Below are 16,009 nucleotides of genomic sequence, written 5' to 3' on the forward strand. Positions count from 1 at the left end.
CAATAGTATTGATTAGTCGAAATTAAACTTTATTTTAACTCCACGTTATTTATATTACTTTTTATCATATTATATAATAATTATAGCCTAAAACAGCGGTTCCCAACCTTTTTGGCCGGCGGTGCCCTTTTTTTTGTACAAATGTTGTTAGGGGCTCTACTGCTCTTCTGTGAATATCACGAGGAACGTGATAAAAATAAACACTTTTTTTCATTCATAACTGATTTAAATAATTTTATTGAACATATTATAAACAAATTAGAATTTTATAGTTGAAAGTAAAAAGAAAAAATTCTGCTTTAATAGTGAAAAACTAATAATTAATGAGATATTTGAAACTGCTTATTTTTGGAAAGTTTGGCAATATTTTTATCTATTATTGAATTATTTGACACATATTAGAAACACCATATTTAATATTAGATAGGTATACAGATAGTGTGCTAAGTAATTTTGTACGTAAAACATTTTTTTTGTCTTTTCAACTAGAATACATTTTTAATTTTTAATGTATAATTTAATAATTATTTTCATTCTCGGATGAGCCGTGGTGCCCCTTAAATGAGCTCGCGGTGCACTCTAATGAAATTTAAATATTTAAAACTATACAACCGTATATGATTAAGTTTTGGGCTTCTATACAATTCCAATAAACTGTTAACTGTATTAGAACTCCCAGTCTATGCATTATGAAGTATGGACGTATGACTGATTGTTAATAATCACTGAAATTTTACATCTGCAGTGAAAATGCAATACGGATTATTATGTTCGTATATAGGTAACTACCATTATGACGTGTCGTGTCATAGGCGACATGTCAATAGATATAATACGACAATTATTCCTGGTCCCTTCGAGGTCATAAAAACGCATGCAGTGTATATATATATATATATATATAAGCGCCATTATTACTTAAAATATTATTGTGATACTAATAATAATACTTTTGGTTGCAATTTCATAATAAAAAATTATCGGAGGCCGCTTGACTAAAAACGTAAAAATAAAATAATGCCAACTACAATCGGAACAACGTTGTGATTTATGAAACAGACACTGCAGTAGAGCACCTTTTCACTGTTCTACGAGCGTTGTTAATGTAAAAAAAATTATTATCAGCTGGTTTAATAATACCCATTTAGATACAAATAATACGTCTCTCATATCTGTACAAGGTTGTACTATCATCTAGTTCAAAACTTAGTAGTTTAAATCTGAAATATTATAATATTATAAACCATAAGGCACCTACAACGATTATAATCTATAATATACTTGACAAGATGGCATCAATCCGCATGTGGCGGACGTAACTAAATACTAAAACTAATAATTTATTTAATCGATAACGCGTTGTATTAGAAACGGTTTATTATATTATTATATTTCGTTCTGTTGTGAAATGAAATATTAAAACATTGTGTCAGCTACAAATGCAGAAAATATAAAATATAAAGTCACCTTCTCAAATTGTTTGACGTTTATTATTATTCAAGACGAAAAAAATATATTATACATAGCAGTTAACAATAAATATTTACATAAAAATATGCAAATCCACATTTTCTTGTGTTTTGTATCCTTGGTATATATAACTTAGCCACACATAACTATATTTGAGAAAATTTAGTTTTAAAATTGAATACGCTTCAAATCAGGCAATAGATGATTTCATTTCAATACTTTGTAATTTTTTCAAACTTAATGTTGAATTGTATACTACTTAGTACTTAATTAATTCAAAATCTCATCAACATGTTCTAATAACAAAGCTGCCATACTCGTACTTAGTTTAGTTTCAGCTTTCATAAGCAATTTTATTTTATTTTTTTTATAGGAGTCTACCGTTGAGAATTACATTACCTATGTTAAAATTTATTTCAATCCAAATTGAGGAAGTTTTGATTTTTGATTTTTGATGGTATGAATAAAAAATACATTTAACTGAATGAAACATGTCAATATGTGTCGGTATTTTTTTTATTTTTATAGCAAAATCAATTAAATTCAATACCGACATGAATGTATTATGTAGGATTCGGATAAACTATGACTTCTACTATTCTGTCTGTATGGAATTTTGTGATACAATTTATGGTTAGTGGATATAGTTACATAAAAAAATAAACTAATTAGAGAAATTTCAATCTTAGACCAAGGATATTATTTATCGCATTTATTTTGCTGTGGCTATGTGGAGTAGTATAAGATAGTCAAAATAATCGAGAATCGCTAAGTATATTATTTACTATGATGATATGAAAAATAATTATAACTCGTTTAAATGTATAAAAACGCCTTTAATCTAAAAAATATTATAGGAAAGTTATTCAAAATGAGTCCAAAACTGAACATTTTAACGACTTGTAAATTACGAATTGTAGGTTAGGTACCTATATCTAGCTGTTTTCGTCTGTCGGTCAGGAAAACGTACAAAACTCTTGTGGTCGAGTCGTTCTGTGAAGTATAATTATTATTATATAGTGTAATACTATTCAATTATATTATTTTGGAAAAAACACACACACACTATGCATAATACTTTTACAGTAAAATATTAGAGTTTTAGTGCTTAGGTAATCGTGTGTAACGGAAGGTAGACGAGAGTAATAATAATATTATTGTAAAGATAATTAAAACTAATTGGATGAGAATATTTCTGTTGAACGCGCAACAAGTGTTGGCTACACGCGGAATCGCATAATAGAAATTGTTCCATGACGTGATTTATAATTTGACGGCTTTGTAATTCAAAAGTCATACTTAGGAAATAATTTACCATCCACGTGGTTGACATTTTTGATCACAACATAACATTATAAAAAATCAATCTTTCCCGTTCCCATTGTTGATGGTCGTACGATCGTGTGAAGAAAGTGGCAATAACATTTCGATGTCTTACGATGCATTTGATAAATCTGTAGTGCTATGCTTGGAAATATAAACTATTTTGTGCGATTTGATCAAAACGATGAAACACGTAAATTGAAGACGATTCGTCGTGAGTTCGTTTTCTGCGGACGCAATGAAAATATTATTATTCGGTTGTAATTATTATATTAAATAATAAGTCCACGTGTACATGACTTCACTAAAAACTTGTGCAATATGCCTCTTACATCGAAAAAGGATGCGATTGCGGAACGATAGACTGTGCTGACTGAATTTGGAACAGTTGGAGAAAAAAATCAAACAAATTTTGTGATAATATAGTAATATAATATAGTAACTGTTCGATTGTATTTGTACGTACCATCTCGACTAGAAAATCGTGCTACACCATCCTCGACCGAGCAGTATTAATAATTATTGAGTGGACGTTACACGGCCACATGGTTGGTTATGCAGATGTGACGGTGACGGTGGTTTTTATATTTTTTTTTTTTTCGAACAAAACCGTAATTAAGTAAACGGGACCACATGCTATTAGGTAGGTACTATAGATATTTATATACAACATGCAGGTATATCGAAATATAAGGGCCGAAATAGGGTCATGTAGGACACGATAGTATATTATTATAAGATATAATATTGCTCAACTTAACCGTCGTTTTACTTTTAATCCGATTTCGCATCAAGGTTTTTGACGGCGCTCAACGTGTAATTTTGCGGCTTTTCCGCCAACAGCGTATAATTTGAATAATATCAATCAAGGTCCAATTCTGGCAGATTCGAGCGGCTTGGGAGAAATATTGCGTATAATACAAAACGCCATAAATTGCGCGGGTCCCCGACCGCGGTCGAAACGACGATGACGACGGCCTGCAGGTAGTTGTAGTGGGTGGTAGGTACTCATTACCCACAAACAACGTACACGATATCATATTTTATTGAAAGTCTTTTCCCAAGAATCTTATATCAACAATCGCGGATGGAAATGTCCGGAATCTCCATAAGTCAGACGACGGTAGATTTTATTGGTCATGACTCATGACGTGCATATTATTATTAATATACTAATGCTAATAATAATTATTATTATTAATATTATGGAGTTTCTTGGGTTGTTTATGTACTATTATACTATTACTTCTGACTACCTAAGACTCCAAAAAGAGTTTATTCATACTGTTAATTATTATAGATATAAAAAGATACCTAACGTGATTTCAGTTTTATATTATAGATTTAGATCAGAAAATCCTTCAAGGTTTTAATAGTTAAGTGATACATACTACTTTTTTGTTCCTAGATTTGTCATAAAATGATGATATTGAATTTACTAGGTGATTTACGCGTAAACATATTTAGGTACCTAGATACCTATATGATTAATATAACTTATAAGTATTTAGTATGCAAAACTAGATCTGACGATTTTATTTTTTGTATCTATAGATATATAAATAATATGTTTTCATGTAAAACATTGCTATTCATCGGAGTAATACGAATAATTTGTCAAAATAACAAAATAAAATGTGCTTTTCACTTAAATATTGAAATTTAAAATGTCATTAGTCTTTAAAATGTGAAAATAAATGCTGAAAACAACGATTATTAATGTTATATATTTCCAATTATTAACTTAAATATATTATCATATATATATATATTAAAAATAGATATATTTTTTAAAATTCATAGGTGCAGAATTACGTACATTGTTTTTATCGTCATTTACCGTAATATATAATAATATTACAATATGAGTATATTATTATATATTCGTATTGTGTATTATTATATTATAATATGGCATAGTCTAGCGATCTCGTTGTATTATAATATAATATTCCACGGTGGTTGTCGGTTGAAGTCTCTCGATTTCCACCCGCTTGGAGTTTCATCAGATAACGTGGACCGTGATACGTTTTTTGTATTTACATTCCTCGGTTTAAATATTTGTTTAATTTTCCCTATTTAATTTTTCGGTGGGCTTAAATCGGCAGCACCAGCGTGTACAATAATATCCATAATTATTGTTACGCGTCACAGCGATGACTATAACGGTTCGGTCGGAATTTCTCGCCGAAATAAACTGATACACATACGCATATCATTATTTGTATTATCATAATCATATTCTTCGTCGTCATTTTTTCTATAATATTCTACTGCATAGAGTTGTACCTTAATAATATCTCGTACGGGTTTTGTAACCACACGATGGTTCGAGCTCCGTCCGCGGCTGCATTGGCACTTAGCCGACTCACGATATTCGTGACCGTCACACGTCGAGATCAACGCCGGTGATACACATTATAATATTATAATAATGATAATAATATGACGTACACACGCACGTCGCGAACGAACATAAAACTATATTGTTCAGGCGCGCTTCAAAATCTTCGCGCAAGTCCACCGGCGGCGTGTGATGCGCAGCGGTCGAGTCTGACGTGGGTACGAGTAAAATATTATCTTGCGGTTGACGAGAAAATATTGATCAAATAAATTGTATTTATTTAAGTAACCGACTAAATTATATTTAGCATCAGCTAGACGTGTGAATGCCATGATATTATTATTCCTTCGAAACCAAATGATTGTACGTACGCGGTTTAACTTTAATGGATTGTCTTTAGAAAAAACCAACAATTAAAGGATTGAACGGAGTGGAGATTTTCACGAACGGGGCACAGTCTTAAGTTGTTTTGTTCTTTGATAGCTCAAATGGCACGTGCAGTACTTGGCACATGGGAAGGAATTGAAATGTATTCTTGATAATTTATTACTGCGTATCAAACTAAGACTTAAGACGAAGGTATATGAAAATACACCATATAAAATAGTAAATTAACTAGACATACGAACAAAATGCATCATATTCTTCCTATTTTACCTATAGCTTGTGGCATATTGTATTTAAAAAATAATAGTGTTGCGTGGTAAGGTCAGGTTAGATTTATGTGAACTAATGTTTTTTTCCGTTGCGTGATAAAACGATGAATCAAGTAAATTAAGTAAAAAACATTTTAACATGTAAGATGTAGTCATATATTATGGTAAAAAAAAATATAATTAGGCAAATAAAAACATATGATTAAAGAAAGAAGTATACGAAATAGGTTGTTTTGGTATCGTAAGTATTACATTATATAAATCGGTCGCAAGGGGTGGCAACATATAGGTACTGTAATGAGATGTCGGACAGGAAAAAACTTGAAACCATTCCAAAAAAACACGTTTACAAAGAAAAATCGATTAAAGGTTAAAATGTGTGTCTTTGTTGGGGTTTAAGAAGAAATTTTCAATTGCTTAGATGTATATATTATAGATAGATATACTTATAAATATATAATTAATATACAATAAATAAAAACTTATATCATTTTAGGATATTAAGATAAGTGTCCTGTAAAATAAAATCTTCATTTATTTTTGACGATTTTGCAAGACAGCAGTGATGCTCTGTTTCGTTCGCAATAACTATATTGCGGTAATATATTATAGGCTATTATAATATTATTGTATTTCATACTTACTACGTGTATGGGCCAACGGTAGTCGAGCTTAGGTATACTTTCTCTGCGGTTCAGGTACGTTTAAATATTTTTTTTAAGTACGAACACGAATCACATAGGACTGATTTATTTATTCAGTCATTATAAACATATAAATACTGTTATCATTATTTTATACGAAAGTCGTCGTTCGTGGGGGGGGGAGTAGGGGAAGGAGATGTAAGGCATTTACAGTGACAAAGTAAACTACCTATCTATAATGTTCTTTGCAAAACTATCCTTTCTGCGCAATATACTCGTATCTGCGTGATACCTGCTATTACACACGAGTGTTAGACGTTTAGACGCCTCGAGAAATAATATTATAACGCTCTGCGTATGATTTTCAGTTTTCGGTAGCTCGAATACACTGTATTTATATTTTATAACCGTAAGTAATGCACGCAATGTTGTATAATGATATGTATAATAATACAAAAGAGGTATTATAGCTTACACAAATATATATATATTTAATACTATGTTGAACGGCCCCTCAAAGTAGCTATTTACTCGGTGATTGCGGTGGCGTTTTATGATAGAGATTTTAATTAAAATAATCTAGAAACGATATAAGTACTACCTATCAGATAGATATTGAAGTGCGGTGCATATACACACCGCATACAAAACTGCTTGTACTACTTGGGAGTGATGAAATCAATGAAAAACCTAAATCTCAGCGTAGACGCCCACCCACAAAACACGAAATTGGTACCTAACCGTCCTAACCACATTATAAAATTATTGCGTTCGATCATTAAGTATCATTTTCATTTTCAGACGTTTCGTTCGCTATTCATATTATACGAGTATATAAACCATATAATGAATTGTTTGTGTTTGTGTCGTAAAAACTTCAAGCGATCTTTACTATGAAAAAATTAAAAACGTAAATGACTTAACGTAATAATATCTTGATAAATGATCTGTCACGCAACTGTCAAAGTTTCCTACCTACTCGATATTAAAACAAAGAATGTTAAATTATTATATTTTGATACTTTGAATAAAACAATGGTGGAATACACGTAAAAACTAATGTGTATGCTCATACAATAAATCGGAAATAGTTTATTGTGTGCAAGAGCGGGAGGCGAGCTATAGCCCCCTCAGTTGCAGGTGGACGTGTGCAGCCATATCTTGGCATATACCATATATTATTTTTTTTCATGCCTTTGTGATCATCGATCATGACAAAGATATTATAGAGATCTATTTAACAACCCGACTATTCAATGAAAAACATTTTATGGAAATAATGTTATTTTGATATAACGAAAGTTTTAAACAGACTGATAAATTATTATTGGTGACGTTCAACGCAATTTAAAACGCAGAAACAGTAAAAATGAAATATGTTTGAATTATTAATAGATTTCAGTGCCTGATTGTGTAGGCGTGATGCACTCAGCAATTCTTGGGTTTTCCATTTTATCACTCGGCACATTGGAGATTTTCACTTTTTCACCCTCTGGAAGGAAAAATGACGCTTTCCAAAACTTCAATCGTCATCGAAACTAAACTTTTGGTGTAAGTGTGACAAAATACAAATTATAGCCCAGTCACAAATCGGTATAAAAAGCTGCAATAATGAATTACTACGCACTACGGATCAGATATTTGTAAGTTTCAGTCCACGAACGGTGAACATTTAAATACTTTGGACATCTACTCTAGCCATTGTGTTACGATCCTATAAAACAGTGGTGGCCACTAACTTTAATTTTAGGAGCCACAAATTTATGAAGCTATTTCGAAATAAGCCAAATTGTTAAGATAGGTGAGTATGTTTATAAAATAAAAACACATTTTAATTTAATAGCAAATAGAGGAAAATTCGTTTTTTTACACTACACAGAGCATTATTGTTTGGGCGGGTATACATTAGGAAATGGGATTTTATTTTTGAGAAAGCTTTTTATATTTTATGAATTAATTTTACTCTATGTTTGGTGTCAAGAGCCACACGAGACTCACTTGGGAGCCGCATGAAGCTCACGAGCCTCGTTGCGGCCACCCCTGCTATAAAACACAAAATATACCGGTATCGTTCTGCCACTAAAAACGCTAATTTACTAAATCCACAATCAAATATTTAATGTTATAATTTATTCATAATAAGAATAACTATGTTTATATTTTCACTATTTAATTACTTCCATGGGTTAAGACTTGAACAAATTGTAAATAGAAAAATGTAAGTTCAAATTAATGCATTTGGAAACGCGTTTTTATCTGCATGTGATAAACTAGTTTTTTCCTCAAATAACCCAAATGATATACATGCATTTATTTATAAGCGTTATTGAAAATCATAATATTTTTAATCCTAATTAAATAATAAAACATTATTGATTTTATTTGTTTTAATTTTCATAAAAAAACTTTTTCATAAGGATGCTTTAATAAATGGTATACAAGATAGATGACATTTATATAACGCACATGAAATTTGAGCTATCCAATAAAATATACTTAGAAAATGCATAAATTATATTTTCAAAACGTATTTGAACATTCGTTAAAAAAAAGTTTTTAAATAAATACGAATAGTCACCTGAAGAAAAAAAATTAAACCTCATAAAACATGAATTTTAAATGAATTTTTCTACCTTAAATCCGATTTCAAACGAGTTCTTTGCATTTCTTACTAACCATTAATTTCATTATGAGCTTTAAATATTACGTTTACATAATAAAGTTTATATGATTTTATTTTTTTATTATACAGCTATAAATTACCTATTACCTATATGTTTTTTTTTTTTTTTTTTGAAACATCAGAAATGCATGTCACAATACAAAAAAAAATATTTCGGTCGCAAGAAAGAGCATTAGAATATTTAGCGTATATTTTTATAAAAGTATTTCTAGTTGTATTGTAAAATGAATAGATACGTTTTAATATTATTTGGAATTAAATAGATAATGCCTACATGACTCTGTGGGCGATTATATTTATATACTATATATAAAACTATTTGTATGAAAAATAATTTATGGTATATGATGTCTACCAAATTTTTATTATTTTAGACTATAGGTACATTTTATGACCGATGCATATATCAATCAAACAAATCATTTTCTTAACGTGATTGAGCTTTAAACAGTAAATATATAAATAAGAAAATAAGTATTTGATTTTAATATTTGCAGAGTAGGTACTACAGACGCTTAAAAAAATAAAGAAATAATTTCAAATACTACGTCTGACCACTTTTTTGACTCCTCAAGTACCTAGTTTACAAAACGATGCAGATGATCTTATTAATAAAATGAAATATTTTTTTTTTTTAAATAAATTTATTTCAATAATTTTTAATATCATATATAATAATTATCATTGTTCATAATATGTAATAATATGTATATAATACATTATATTGTGTATTGCCGTAATAAAATCGAACTACTATTCCCGAAGGCGATGACATTTATTGCGATTTCGTGTATTATTGTTTTCAATGAAATTACAGTTATGAATGAATAATAAATAGACAATATGTAGACATTGTGTCGGTATAATACCGCAATATATAATATGATAATGTTGCTCCAATAGCACGTAAACTGTTGTTGAATAAACTCGCCTATAACCTAACCTAACCGAGTCGTAACCCGCGGCCCCCGAACTTAGCTTTATTATTATACAGTAAGTATTGCGTCACGAGGAACTTGTGTTATATTAAAACGGATAAAAAACTAACGCATAGTATACAGAAACATATGAATAAATTAATAATATATTATTCTAATACACTTTTTGAACTCGATTCCCGTCGAGTCGTTCACCCAAAATCTCCTATAGATGTACCATTGATTATAGAATAGACTATAATAATATATTCTATAATCAATGGATGTACCTACTTCAAATTATTAAACTCGGTTGTCCTTGTGTGACTGTTTACACCGTGCTGATAACCATCATTTCATCGGTAGTCCGTTCGTCCATCCGTCATACACTCACCCACCACTACGTCGCGAATTAATATGACCGGTTGACGAGTGGTGTATAGGTATGATATTAAAATATGTTTTAGCTGAGCTCTACCCACAGAGACTCCAGAGACTTAAACGACCGAGTAGAGACAAAATCAATGTTTGTGCTTATCAATTATGCCTCGTAACGCAAAATATAAATAAATAATAGTGGTTATAACAGTGATTTAGTATACACTGCAGTGTTGTACCAAGTCTATGCGCACGAGGTCGAGGACGAAGATCGTTGACCTTCCATGAGTATAAAGTTACGCTAACGACACCCACCAGAGAAAACCAGATGCCAATTTATGATAAGTACGTGGATTTGCATGTTGTCTAATGCAGGTTCAACACGACAATGAAATCGACGACCGTTGGTCGTGCCAACGAGTTGAGCCAAACACGTTTAAACGACTCGCCCAAAAAAATTATGTAAATTGAATTAAAATAATATTATGTTGTACACTGGCGAATTAATGATGATTTATGAAGCAGGATCCACCGGATAAGTTAACGACCCGATCGTACAGAGAATAAATCCCGATTGAATTTTGATTTCATGATACTTTTTTTCTATAAGTTTAATGAAAATGAAGAATGAAGAATTTCAACAAAATAACAAACACTGAAAGTAGTAAAGAAAGTGTTTTTTTTATTATAATGATTGATTCCAAAAATATGCATAAAACAAAATGATTTGACAATTATTTCTCCATTCTCTACCACAAAGTTTCAACATTTAATGCGTTTTAACGCATCTTTATGTTTATCGGCTATAGGGTTGATTAAATTCTAATCCAAATATTGTTGGAAATAATATTAAACTGAAATATTGGTATTGTATACCACATAACTTATAGATATTATCATTTCGTAATAACTCTGTGTAATTTTAATAAACTGTTCAAGGAAGTATTATTTATTCATATCCTGAAAGTGATATTCAATTACACGATCATATGGGCAGTTTTATTTTATACTTGTGAAGTATAATATGAAATAATTTCATTCCATATGATTAATGGATATCATTAAAATTCAGAACACATTTCCCTTAGAATGTTCGATGTATGCAATGTTATTAAAATTACCTCCTCCCATCACTAAAAAAGAACAAAAAAAAAAAAAACGAAAATGCCATGAAATATTTTACAGTTACAGTTATAGGGGGGAAACGACGAAAACTCGTGCAGAATAGATAAATTAGATTATGAAGAATAATATTACATATTATTCAATTATAATAAAGTATATTATATTAGTATGCACTCATATGATATTATTTATATCAACTTATGTTAAAAAATCTTTTTTCGAATATTCCTATTTTGCAAAACAAATAAAACATCAAAAATGAGTAAAGTCAAACTTTGAACCTATTTTATTCTCACCAGAAAGATAAGCAAAAAATGCTAGATATAGTAAAAATCAAATGATAATTGAAATGTCCTTCATACATTGTGATGCTATTTAAAGCTTTATATATTTATTTTAATATTTAAATATGATAAAATATTTTGTATTTACTATGTACGTATATTATTATCAATGAACTCATATTTGAATAATATCCATACGTTTCATAATATTGCTTTATAAGTTACAATAGCGTGGCTATTGGTTCATAATTAAAACATTCTTAACTATACATTTATCACTTAATATTTAGTATAAACCCAAATAGTTGACTATATGTAGTTAACTAAACAGCTAGTTCATTATAAAAATAAAAATATATTGAAAATGACTGTAATGTCAGTAAATATTAAATAGATAATTTACTATATAAAATCTATTATATGGAACATTATAAAACGACTATTACTAGTAGGTAATTTGAATTTGTGCTTATAAAATGTGTTAATTATTTATAGTTAAATCATTTCCGACGAAATTTAGCACAAAATAATTAATTATGCGTATTATTCTTGTTATTATTATTATTTGCTACCGGGAAATATGTCCAGAAACTCGATTTTTATCAGGTTCCATGGACTATAATCGATTGGAATACTATTGAACACACGTGAACCCTTTGTATGCAATGGTCAAAATTAACATAAATAGTATACACCTACATGTCAGTTATGTTATTGTTTAATAGATAATTATACGATCTATAAATCAACACAATAAAATAGCATACCATTTGGCTGAAACGCCGGCTAATTGTTTGCCAACCGTTTAAATATGTCACCAACGCATGATTCCTAAAAATGTACCATTGTCGTGGAAAACAAATAAATGTCAGTATCCGCAGTATTTTCATCCATGTATCATATGCATATTTGAATAAAATTATCCAACGTAACGGTTTGACTGTATTAAAATCACTATAATGAATAGACTACCATAAATTATTCCATTAACCTCAACTCCAAAACCAAATTTTTATTTTTTTTATGGGTCCTAAATTATAATTATTTTGAGTTTATTAGCATTGTTACTTCAACTCAATCTTGAAGAATATCATCAGATCAATAATACTCTAAATGCTTATTCTCGTTGACGAATTTTTAAGTAATTTTTATATAATGTATATTATACAAGTAAATAATTTCAAATTAAAATAATATGCAAAATATTGTATAAAATATATAATATATAAAATATATAAATATTGTACTATTATTTGTTGAGAGTCTGTGGCATATATTTTATACCACGGCTACGCCATACAAAAATTGTTTTTTTTCTTAGTTTATTATAATGGTTTAATAAAAAAACAAAATTTAATGAATGAAAGCTAAAATATTTAGTAATTATATAACATTTCGTTTATAAAGAGTATAACGTTAATTAATTACTTATTTTACTTTTGTAAAACTATATTGGAATTAAAATTATTTTTAAAAGCTTTTCGGGTATAACATGATATAAAATATAATTTTCTTGTTGAATCGTGTCCGCTATCTATCTAACTTATATAGGTACTCTCATTACTTATCTAATTTTAAAGTGATTTATCAAGTCCTATAAAAGATTTAATATTCTATCTACTTTGCATTCGATTTCTAAGTACTTAAGACAAAAACGAAAAGTGTTTGCCTATCGTTTGCTGTACCTATATAAGCTACATACACTGATACACCATACCTAGCTTATATTAGTAATTACTTATTAGTATACACCTTTACCATAAATGGTTTTTAAAAATCATAAAAATCGAAGTTAAATTTTCAAGAACTTTGGCCGTCTCAAATGTTGTTATAGTAGGGGGAATTGTGGATTTTTTATCAATTCATTGTGAAGTTTACAAATATGATATTGGCGTTCACCAGTTGCCATAAAAAGCACTTTTTTTTAACCAATGAGTCCCCTTAAACTTGATGTTCGGTATGGTTTGAAATTCAAACTCGGTATGATAAAAAATATCGAACTGAACTATCAAGCAACTTGTACTGTTTTAAAATCGAATCTTCAAAATATTCTGAATCAAACAATATTTAAATTTAATTTTCTTTACTTTATAGTAATTTAAATATAATTATCATAATAGTATTAGGCTATTTACTATTATTTTTATAATATTACTATTAGGTACGATAAAATAAAATAAAATTCTGAGTTTGGATTTAAGCTCAATAAAAAATTAATTTCAACTAAAAACTAATGCAATTTTTTGAATTGCATTAGTTAATAGAAACTGGTTTATTTTTAAAATACCCAAACAGTCGTTGAGGACAACTAATCCACACCCCGGCAACAGATTACCGCAGTTACCCACTGTTTTGTGAAAACAAATACTCCCTGAAATCTAACATATTATAAAAATTAACTGATCAATCAAGTCAAAATTAGTGTTAAAATATCTTCGCTAGTTTATTGTACAAGATTTACGACCAAAGCAAGAAAAAATTATCGAAGCACACAATTAAAAAATATAAAACAAACAAGTGACAAAACTATGTAAAAATAATAATGAAATGATAAAATACAAAAAAAAAAATTATATAATTATACCTGCTCACGTGTTGTACGTCTGTATATCACGTTATCCAGTTTCGTGGAGCTGACCAACAACAATGGAACACATTTCACCCGAGCCGGCGAGTTACTACTGAGGACCTGAACGGCGCTGGGCCACAGCAGCCATCGGTGATGGAAACAGCTGCGAAGACTGAGAGAGAAAGAGTGAGAGAGAGTGAGCAAGAAACGCAATGGTACATTAAAGTATGCGAATAAAATAATAATAATAATGATGCGGTAATTTCCGTTTAATCTTTCATTATCACGTGTATTCGGTTTATCACACTGTTGTGTAAATTATGACCGCTGACTAAGATATCTTAGTACGTGATTATTACTGCTTAAGTAATTTATGTTTTTATATATATTATGTATAACATTTTTTTTATTTTCAAGGCTTCAACAACTTGGGTTATTAGCCTGGTATTACATTTTATAGGTTTGTGTTTGAATACAGTTGATAGTACATTAAATCTATAATATTGGTTAGGTTAGGTTAGCGAAAGTTTAGCGAAAGTTTCAAAATTTTTTTGATCTTAACCGATTAATTAAAAAAAAAAAAAAAAAAAAACAGTACGATTTTGCCTGGTCAAATTATTATTCTGTGATGATTTATCATTGGAAACCTATGTTGAAGGGAACACCAATTGTGATTGAAGGGGTTAGTATGGGTTTATAATTGCAGTTAATTCCGATTCACAAAAGGGTGGTGAATTATCCTCATCGACTCCGTACGTGAAAAGTAAGAAATTGGCTTAGAACTATATTACCTACCAAAATCGATTCAATACTTGTTTTCTATTATCTATTTTCATTCCATTATTTTATTGACATTCAGCTGATAATTTAAGGGGTAACTTCTCGGAATCCTCCATATTCTTTCGCGTCAATATGTTTATATAATATAGGGTTAGAGTATTCTCCAAGGTAGAAAAATGTTATCATATTATATTCGTGCCTATATAATACTTCCATCAGATATTCAGTCGTCGAAAGGATTTTACTTGACTGTCAACATATTGTATTCGATATATCGATATGAGTCAGCTACATTGATTTTTTAAATTAGATTTCCATCCGCGTTCTTACTGTGACAGCCGCACAGATCATAATATTGTACAATACATAATATTATTAGTTTTTTTTTCCGAACGGTCCCTGTGTCAAAATTCATAATTTATATTTTATGACTGTTACCTATTGTAGAAACAAACAATATACTATTATTATTTAATCTAAATCAGATTAGCAGTTAGTATCAAACCAATTTGTAATTACCAAAAATATAAACTAGGACAAAGAGGAGAATAATAATTATTTAAAATATAAATTTAGTTTAGATATTTTTTTTTCAGTTAAATATCGAATTCGTTACAAAGATTATTATGCCTCTAAACTTCAGTCTAGGTTTGGACTGTTTATTCTAGAAAAATATAATGTACGATATTTATGGCATAAGTGATGCCTAGAAAAATCCGCATATAAATGAACGATATTATTACTACTATGTAAGTATATACATTAGGACTATTATTTTAATGCGATTCTAGAATTAAATTAGTGACGCTATAGGATTAAGGCATTGGACACTTTTA

General features: G+C 29.4%; 1 protein-coding gene across 2 annotated transcripts in view; it reads right to left on the minus strand.

Moving 5' to 3' along the window:
- Nucleotides 1-14,564, minus strand: part of Gld (Glucose dehydrogenase) — a 42,565-nt gene extending 28,001 nt beyond the window's left edge. For both annotated transcript variants that reach the window (XM_089227938.1, XM_015523278.2), the window contains exon 1: nt 14,409-14,564. The gene's annotated coding sequence lies outside the window, so the exon portion shown is untranslated. The remainder of the gene's footprint in view (nt 1-14,408) is intronic.
- Nucleotides 14,565-16,009: the final 1,445 nt, after the last annotated feature.

Source organism: Diuraphis noxia, unplaced genomic scaffold (assembly GCF_037042655.1).
Source record: "Diuraphis noxia isolate RWA-SAM2 unplaced genomic scaffold, SU_Dnox_SAM2 contig0004, whole genome shotgun sequence".
Lineage (NCBI taxonomy): Eukaryota > Metazoa > Arthropoda > Insecta > Hemiptera > Aphididae > Diuraphis > Diuraphis noxia.